Source organism: Lissotriton vulgaris, chromosome 6 (assembly GCF_964263255.1).
Source record: "Lissotriton vulgaris chromosome 6, aLisVul1.2, whole genome shotgun sequence".
NCBI lineage: Eukaryota > Metazoa > Chordata > Amphibia > Caudata > Salamandridae > Lissotriton > Lissotriton vulgaris.
This window is the reverse complement of record NC_141694.1, coordinates 256,396,685-256,406,544: the sequence shown is the minus strand read 5'-3', so window position 1 is coordinate 256,406,544 and position 9,860 is coordinate 256,396,685. Positions and strand designations below refer to the sequence as shown.

General features: G+C 48.5%; 1 pseudogene; it reads right to left on the bottom strand.

Annotated features, from left to right (window-relative positions):
• Window positions 1–4,845: 4,845 nt before the first annotated feature.
• LOC147707103 (large ribosomal subunit protein eL21 pseudogene) lies at window positions 4,846–5,450 on the bottom strand (annotated as a pseudogene).
• Window positions 5,451–9,860: the final 4,410 nt, after the last annotated feature.

The window sequence follows — 9,860 nt, the reverse complement described above, 5'->3', positions numbered from 1 at the left end:
CTGTGGATTTTGGTACGGAAAGAATGGATTTCAAAAAGTTGTCTTCGATCACTTGAAGAGATTTAGCATGCATGAAACCCCATAGGTCTGCGCCATACATGGCGATAGCTAAACATTTAGCGGCATACACTTTCAGAACAGCCTCTATGGGCTTCACCCCAATTTTGCGTGAGAAACCAAGGACTGCGGATATAGAGCGAGCCAAAACCTTTTTCTTCTCCAACATTTGGGGAAGCCAAGTAGAGCGGTCATCAAACATTACACCCAGGTAAGGGAATCTGGAGACTCTAGATAATTTGTGGCCGTTACAGTGAAGAGACATGGCATGTTTTTTGACCTTGACATAGGGTCCTACCACCATTACATGAGATTTATTAAAATTGATGTTAAGGTCCAGATTTATCATAAAATTATAAAAGGAATTCAACAGACTTTGCAAACCCACAGCAGTTCTAGCTAAAAGAGCCGCATCGTCTGCGTACAGTAATGCGGGCAATGTGTATTTCCCTGCTCTAGGTATGTCTTTGCAGGCTGTGCCCAATGTTCCACCCAATTTGTTAATGTATAAAGTGAACAGTAGGGGAGCAAGAATGCAACCCTGCCTGACACCGTTGGTAATAAGAATTTTACCTGTACAATTCCCTTTTCTGTCATAACGAACAGTGGCGGTAAGGTCCTTATGAAGGTCTGCTAGGAAGTACACGATGTTTGGATCAATACCTATGCTAAGGAGCTGGCCCCACAACTTGGACCTGTTCACTCGGTCAAAGGCCGAGGACAGATCCATAAAAGCGATAAATAGGGATCCAGGCTTTGCTTTAGTGTATTTTCCGATCAGCAGTTGTAGGTTTAAACTCTGATCGATGGTGCTCCTTCCCTTTCTAAAACCATACTGAAGTGGGGAAAGGGTATTAGTCTCCCCTAACCATTCAGTAAGTTTATTGAGGACCACTCTCCCTAAGACCTTAACCGCAGAGTCTATCAGGGATATTGGGCGGTAATTTCCCGGTTCCCCCCTATCTCCTTTTTTAAAAATAGGGACAATTACCGATTGGGACCATGATTCTGGGATACCTGTCTTAAAAATGCTGTTGAAAACTCTAGCTAAAATTTTGGACCAGAATAAAATATCCACTTTAAAAAGATCAGCTGGAACCCCATCCGGCCCAGGAGCTTTATTACTGGTCATTTTTTCAATGGCTAGGCCCACTTCTTCTTCATCTACCATTAAGCTATACGGAAGTTTGTATAAACTAGTCGTGTCCTCAGCCCCTGTGGCTTCCTGCTCATACACAGATTTAAAGTGCAAATGCCATTTGTCTTCTTGGATGCCACAGTCCAATACACTATTGCATGAATCCGCAAAATATGGTTGGTTGACCACGGCCCAGAATTTGGCGCTACTTTTCAAGACGTCAGTTGAGGTCAGATCAGCCCAAGCATCCTCTCTGATCTCACGCCGTCTTTCCTCAACGGTGGTCTTATATACTTTCCTAAGGGTAGCCACAAGTTTTCTATCTACTGGATTTGATTTTAGAGCTAATTTTAATTTGTGATTAGCAGCAGAACATTTGTTGTCAAACCAGCCTACCCTTTCCTGGTTTTTCCTTTTACACTGTTGGGTCAGGTTAGACACGACATTGTTACATACCCTTTTATACGCTTCTAGAACCTCAGTGTCCCCCGCCTGATCATTTAAACAGAGTTCAAAATCCTCCTGATTATTTATACACAAATTGACAAAGAAATCCTCAGGAATTATTTTGCACCATTTGATTCGGCGGGCCTGATCAGTTGGTCGTAAATCACATTTGTCTACCAGACTCAAGCTATTATCAGTGATATTAAATACATTTTTAACTTTTAGTACAACGAGGTTGTGGTCACTAAAATGGGACCTTACAACACTATAACAAATAATGTGACTGCTATAACTACTACTCAAAAAGATGTAGTCAATAGTGGACCCGCTGCCATGACCCGTAAAAGTTGGAATGCCCTCTTCCCCCCCAAGTGGCAACATTAAGCCATTTTCGGCTAACAAAGATTCTAGAAAGGAGCCCTGATCTGTGTGTTCAAAATGGATGTTCTCCTCTTCTGGGGGACCAAACAGAAGGTTCGGAGGACAATCTTCCTGACAGCCGTGAACATTAAAATCTCCCAATAGAATGACAATACAATTGACCTCCAGGGACTCTTGGAACTTAATTAAAAAGGAGTTTAACCTCTGCAAATTGTCAACTGAGTGTTCTCTATCAAAAGAGTTATAGAAGTTCACCAGTAATACAGCATTAGAGCTCCTATGTGTGATTAAAACTGCAAGGCAGTAGGGGCTACCGGTGGGAATTTCTTTGTAGGTGCCTGAGATTTTTGCGGATATCCGGGTAATCATGCCACCTCTAGCCCGCCCTCTCAAAGAATTGACAGCTGGGAGGAAGAAGGTGGTATATCCATCCAATGTGAGCAGATTTTCGGTCACCCACGTTTCCTGCATGGCAATAATATCCATAGTGCCTATGAGGTCTCTCCAATGAGGGTCATCGATTTTGTTTCTAAGGCCCGCTATGTTCCATGTAGCCATTGCGATCACCTGCCTACCTCCTTTGCTCCCTTCAATAATAGACAAATCTGTCCCCCCCCTCCATGACCTGCTCTGTGATTGACATTCGCTCAGTACTTGGTTCAGATTTTAAATCTTGTGGGGGGTGACCACTCTGTAAGATGGTATCTGGGGAGGTTAATGATTCTGTAGCATGGTATCCCCTTACTTGTCAATCTACCCAATCCGTAAAGGACGGGTGATCGTAATGATTGAATGTTGGGACATTAAAATAATTTCCCTGCCCATTTACGTAGTGACAATCATGATATGGATGTTTATTTTGGGGGCCAACAAAAAAACCACCCTGGAAAGGTCCAGCTCTTCTTCTCCTAACCAGGGTCCACCCGTCCTCACCCCCCTCTTCCCAGCCACGTGATTGAGCCTCCCAGGGGGGATTAAACCTCTGTCTATAGTTAGACTCCTAAGAGCCCTTTAACCAACTCCATCTTTTGTCGGGTTGATCCCCTTGGACATAAAAATAAGAGAGAGACCTGGCCGTAACCGTGCTCGCCTGGTGACGCGGTGTACTGGCACAGATGTGATTTACTACCTGTGGGTGCTCAAAGGTGACCACCACGCAGTCACCTTGTAGTTTCTTCCTATTACCTCCCACCCAAGGAGTTCTTTCCACCATTAAGATGTTACTAGGCATGCCAGGCGGTAATGGGAAGTTCTTAGACAGCCAGTGGCACACCTTATTTTTTAGGGTTTGATAGGACTCCGTTTCATTTGGCCCGAGTTCAGTGACCCCTGTCAGGATTACTACGTAGGAGCATGCATCCGGGGGTAGGTGGATGTTTCTCCGTGGTTCTCTCTTTTCCTTAGGGGTCTGATCCAAGTTGGGAGTCGGGGGTGTAGGTATATTAAACTTGACCTGGGGGGTAGCCTTGGGTTTAACGGGGTTAGATACTGGATTTGGGTCAGGGGTTTTTGTGGAAGTGCCCCCTGTGACAATGGTGTTAATAGGGTTAATGGGCACGTTTTTTTTAAGAGAAGGGGTATTTTTATCAACTATAGCAGGCTTATTCATGGCCTTTTGTGCGGGGGGTATCTTATTATCCAAGCTGAAACTAGGAGCGCTTATATCTTTATGGATGTTTTTTAAGATAGTTTCTAAGCAACGCAACCTGGCTTCAATAGGTTCAAGCAGGATTTTTAACATTTGAAAGATGTTATTATTTGCCATGTTTAAGCTGTTCCTATCCTCATCACTACTAACATGATTATCTACTTCGCCACCTAGGTCCAAAATTTCCTCTAGGCTACTATCTATAACTGTGTCATCTGGTAAACTTAGTGGTAAACCCACATTAATTTGGTTAGTTCCATTGATGTCAACGGTATTAGCAACCAGAACATTATTAGAGTTTAGGGGCACCGGGTCTGAGGTAGTCTGATCTGGGTTCTGAGTGATCACCGCTTTCTTTCGTTTACGTATAACAGGTTTAGACTTTTTTTTGGGAATCGCTCCCTCTTTCAAGCCCCTTTCAAGAGTATTTTCCATAGGAACATCTTCAGACTCATGTGAAAAACCACTCTCTGCTAACAAAGCAAGATTAGGTGTTGCCTCCAAACCTTCTTGCGAGCTAATGTCATCATGAGCCCCCTCATTATGTACAATAGCTGAGGTATTGGAGTTTGTGGCTGCATGTGGAGTACAGGCTTGAGCTATGAGACCTAAAGAAGATCTCCTGGCCAATGCCAGATCTTGAGACACCCTTCTATCCATTAAAATAATCCCCTCATCTATTAAGGCGTGAGTCCGAACAATAAAATCATCGAGGGTACCCGTCAGTTTTTTGGTTCCAGCAGCTGCCATACTTCTAGTCTCTCGACAGCTCATTACAGGCCAAGAATTAAGTAGAATTACAGTGCAATTTGGCCGGGGTAACGTAAAAGCAAGGTCTCTGATGTTGGTCCCAGTAATGATAAATATAACAACAGTGAGTGAACTTACAATTTTGTAGGGGGTCCGTTGATCCAATGGCTGGCTAACAAATGACAAAGGGAATGGCCCAGGCCAGGCTCCTCAGGCCTCTGAGGGCCACAGAGGGCCCGCCCTTTGCCCGGGCTTAGCCAGCAGTTTTGAGTTACTTACATGTTTTAAACTATTTATTTTCAGATATTTTATTTTTTAAATTACATTATACATTATATTACAAAATATACTTTCTCAGAATGAATTAATTTAGTTTAAATACTTTGCAAATAGGCAATAGACTTTTAAGTACAGTAGTTACAGCTTATTTTGCAAAATATTTGCTTTTATTCGTAAATATAAATTTACGCCATGAACTCGTAGGGAATTGGCTCCAATAGTTCGGGTTCCTTGCCCAGTGTACTAACGAAGTGCGCTGCTCTTGGTGCTTCAGGCTGGCGTTTCATTTCAACCCACAAGCCTTTCGCCTTGGTCTCGGTCTTCCTCCTTTCATTCTCTTTGACACGCTTCAGAAACCTATCTCTTCTTTTTGAATGCTTAATATGTTCAATGCGCACGTTAATTCTCTTGGCAAGAATTTTGCCCTTGACGTGTTTGTTTACAATAATGCCCACTGCATGTTGGGTGACGTTGAATATCCTTCCAGTCTTGCCATGGTAACACTTGTGCGGCATACCCTTTTGAATTGTTCCCTTACCCTTGATGTCCACTATGTCCCCCTTCATCTAGATGCGCATGTAGGTCCCCAGAGGTACAACTCCATGTTTGCGAAATGGTCTAGAGAACATGTAACGCGTTCCTCGCCTTTTTCCTCTTGTGTTCGTCATTTTGGCGGTTTACTTAGATATGGAGACGTGCATTAAAAAATAGACACGTCCACTGTGGAAGTTTGTGGGAGCACGCGAGTCCATGGAATCAAACATCTAGTTGTGCGTCCCAATACACGCGAGACACAGAAATACTACCATCTAAAGGAAGTCGGATAATCTCCCTCAAGTTTTCCTGTGAGCACAGTTTACTAATGTAGCAGTTTTCAGATAAATTACTAAAATTAGCGGAGCACCATCTCGCACCGCGTTACCTGGTAGTTACAGTTGTTGCAATGGGCAACTCAATTTCAAACACAAAGCAACATTGAGCTCAATGTGAATTTCTAGTTGAATGCAATTAGTTACTTTATGGATTACTTTTCTAACCACAGGACTGGATCCTAGATTCAGTCCTTGGACATCTCCTGAAAACAGTTGAGTAAAAGCGTTTTGGTTACAGTAGTGATTTTTAAGGAATATTATTGTATTTTAAAAGTTGACACTTAAAAATCTTTCACATAGAATCACCAATGTTATCCTATGGGAGGAAATTCACTTCGCAGGTAAGTAGTGTTGTCGTTACTTTTTCTTACTCAGTGGTAGATCCTGGATCCAGCACTGATACATCTCCTGTAAACAGTTGAAAGAATGCGTTTGTCATACAGGCGATTTTTAAGGAATATTTTTAGTTTGTGAAAATAGACACTTAGAAACTTTTCTTGTGAAAAGCAGACAATGGATTCCTATGGAAGGGAATACAAGTAACTGGTAAGTACGGTTAGAATTACTTTTCAGGGTCAGTGCTGGGCTAAAAGATGCAGCACTGGGTTCTCTCCTGATAACAAGTGAGTAAATCGGAATTCGTTGTTCGGCTGATTTTAGGTGAATATTTAAAAGTTCCAAAACTCCACACTTAGACGAATTTCCAAGTGAAACCAGTCAATGTTAGCCAATGGAAGGAAATTCAAGTTACTGGTAAGTATGGTTAGAATTACTTTTCAGGATCAGTACTGGGCTCAAAGATGCAGCACTGAGGTCTCTCTTAACAGATGAGTAAATCTGAATTCGTAGTACATCCAGTAAGCGCCACAGAGCTGCGTAGCAGAGAGATGTAAAAAGGGGCACAGCCTGCACCAACTCTCTGCAACGCAGCGCAGTGGCGCTTCCTGGAAGCACCTGGTGTGCTACTTGGCCCCCATGGTCCCTCAGGTTTAAAGTGGAATTTGTTCCCCAGCTTAAAACGTGCCACAGGGCGTGTTTGCACACATCACGTCAGGCCCCGGCCCCGTCCCCTCCCTTCACCACTGTGTAAACGCACCCTGTCACCGTTCTAAGTTGAGAGATTCTAAGGGTCCCTAGGGTCAAACTAGCCCACTAGGTACCTCCAGTAAGCGCCACAGAGCTGCGTTGCAGAGAGGTGTAAAAAGGGGCGTGGCCTCTGAACACCTGTCTGCAACGCAGCTCCCTGGCGCATACTGGAGATACCTGTTGGGCTATTTGGCCCTCAGGACCCTCAGTATTGAAAGAGAATTAATTCCCCAACTTAAAAAGCGCCACTGGAGGGGCGTGGCCAAGATGGCGGAGTGAGCGGTCTCACTCTCTTCGAGCTCCCGTGAACCCGAGCCCCTTGATCGCCTTTATTTGCAGATCTCCCCCCAAAAGGGCGGAGATCTGCTATGGGATCGTGAGATCTTCCTACAAGGACATCAGCGGTGCTGGTCGCCCTCAGAATCGCTGTCTGAGAGCCCTAGGAAGGTGTGCGAAAGTCTAGCCGGCTCCGCGAGAAGACGGCGGGCCGCAGCCACTAGGCCCCGACTCAGTCCGGGGAAGTCCTGCGGTGGAGCGGCTGGCTGGAGTGTCGAGGCAGGACTCCTGTACTGCACGGAGCGGTACATATATCCAGTGCTCGGTGGCGATAGGCTGTTCACCGGGGCCCCCGGGTCGGATCTTCACGCGAGACTGGGGTTGAGGCCCAGCGGCACGCTCTCCTGACGCGTAGCTTCACCGGTGGCGGAGACGCATCCGAGGTCCGGAGTTGGAGTCTCTGAAGCTGGCCACGGCTTTGAGCAGCTGAGTGCGGATGCCCGGAGGTGTGCAACTGGGAACCGGAAGGCCGACGCAAGACACTACGCGAGGCCGGGGATGAGGCCTAGCAGTACACGCCCTTGATACGCGCTTCTTCCGGAAGCGGAGGTTGTCGCGGAGCCAGAGCGGAATCCCCTGTGGCAGAGTACAGCGCCCGGTGGAGAGGTGCGGAGCCCCGGCGCCCAGAAGAGGGAGACCGGACCCCGGGGTGACGCCGAGGACAACGGCTGGCTCCCTTGAGGCAGCCCCCACCCCGACGGCGGCAGCTGGCCGTTAGATTGGACTTGGAAATTTCACAGCTGACTGCTGCACGGACTGGGGCAGTGTGACTGGCCAGGGCCTGGGGGTAGGAGACTGGGCCCGAGAATGTGGCGCTGATCGCTACGCGAGGCCGGAGGTGCAGGCCAGCAGAGACCCCCCACTGCAGCGGCCCCCCCAGCGTCGACGGTCCATTAGAGGAACAGAGCAGGCCCCACAGTTGATTGGGGGCGGCACGTGTGTCTGCCGCTGGGGCACGTACTTTGGCTCGAAGCGCCAGAATGACCCACACGTGCTATCGGGCCTAGTCCGGAGCTCCTCCGATGCGAGGGTTACCCACCCAACCACTGGTTTGATTAGCGGGACCTACGGCAAGCCAGGTCTGAGACGCCTGATATCGGGAGTGAGGCTACCTGCGGAGCTCGGCAGGCGATATGGCCAGTAACAGAGGTACCAGGAAGGGGGACCGGACACTGCCTGAAATGTTGAATAGAGGCCCAGCGAGACAAGAACGGGGGCACCAATCACCGGCCCAATCGAGCAGCTATCAAGGGGCAGTGGGGGGAGAACCCCCAGTGACTAGATCCTTCCTCGAATCCCTCTTCAGCTCGCTTCGGGAAGATTTCCAGACGCTAAAGCAGGAAGTTGCAGGGGAGGTCCGTGAGGTGCGAAGAGAGGTCGATGGTCTCGGCGAACGAGTGGCCACTATGGAAGAAGCTGGTCACTCCAGGGACGAGGAGATTATGCAGGTGCAGCAGGAGGTACTGCGCCTACGGGATCAGCAACTTGACCTCCAGTCGCATAATGAAGACCTCGAGAACCGGTCCTGTCGCAACAACATACGGGTCCGGGGAATTCCATCCGGAGACGAGGGTGAGGACGTTGCTGGGTTTCTCAGGGAACTCTTCAGAGAGGAACTGGGAGAGCCGGATGACTTTGTCATCAGAATAGACCGGGCTCCCAGGTGGGCCCGGCGTGCAGGGCCTCTGCGCCTCCTCCGAGCATATTGGCTTTCCTACCGGACTTTCCCCTGAAGGAGCGGATCATTCGTGAAGCACGTCAGCAGCAGTTCCTGCGCTTCCGGGGGCACAAGGTTGCTCTCTATCAGGACCTCTCGATAATTACTCTCCAGAAGCGTAAGGGGTTCAAAATCGCTATGGACTTCCTGAGGGAGCACAATACACTGTACTCTTGGGGCCATCCTTTCCGCTTGATTTTCCGATGGAACGGGACACTGCATCAACTTCACTCCCTCCAGGACACCTGCGGGGTACTTGGCATTACTGCGACGGACGACGCGACTCCCGCTCCCCTTCGACGGCGTGCTAACAGAGACGGTTGGCAATCTATCCCAGCACGCAGGTCTCCTGCCTCTGCTGCCCATCCAGACTCGCCCACTATCCGGGCGGACATGGCCAATGCAGTACAAGATGTGGCTGAAAACACAGCGCCTACTGAAGTCGCTCTGACGGCCTGAATATTCTCCGGGGGGAGATCGACACAGCCATTCTGACGATGCAGGTTTGGGGGCTCGGGGTGGCGGCGGGGGGTGGTGGCGGGGGGTGGTGGGCAGGTTCAGTGGCTGGACGTCCACTTGAGTAACTTTCCACAGACTTGTCCGTTGAGGACCGGACTGGGACAATGGAATCTTGGGAACAGTTGGGAGAGCAGGGGGGGAGGGGAGGGGGTCGTTGGGGAAGTTGCAGTTGCGGGTCGGGGTTGGGGACAGTTGGGGAGTTGGGATGGAGGGGTGGAGGGTGGAGGGAGGAGGGGGGAGGGGATCTGGGAGTTGGGAAGGGGGGGTGGGTCGTCCAGTGCACTGTGCGGATATTAGATAATCTAGCGAATTTCATACACCCTGGTCTGCCTGAACGGGGACACTGTGCAAACATCTACACTCTCTTTTTTACCCTGCAGCCTCTGGTACCGTTGGGGGCGCTTGTACACACAGCCTTATTTGAGCGGGGTCTTCACGCTTTCTTCCACATCTGTCCCGATGCCTCCTGACACTTTTAAGGTTGTGACCCTGAACGTCAGGGGTCTGAATAATCCTGTTTAACGGCGGGCAGTGCTCTCTCTCCTGGAGAATACACGTGCGGACATATGTCTCTTTCAGGAGACACACCTGCTGCCACAGGACACACACAGAATGCGCTCCCATAAGTTC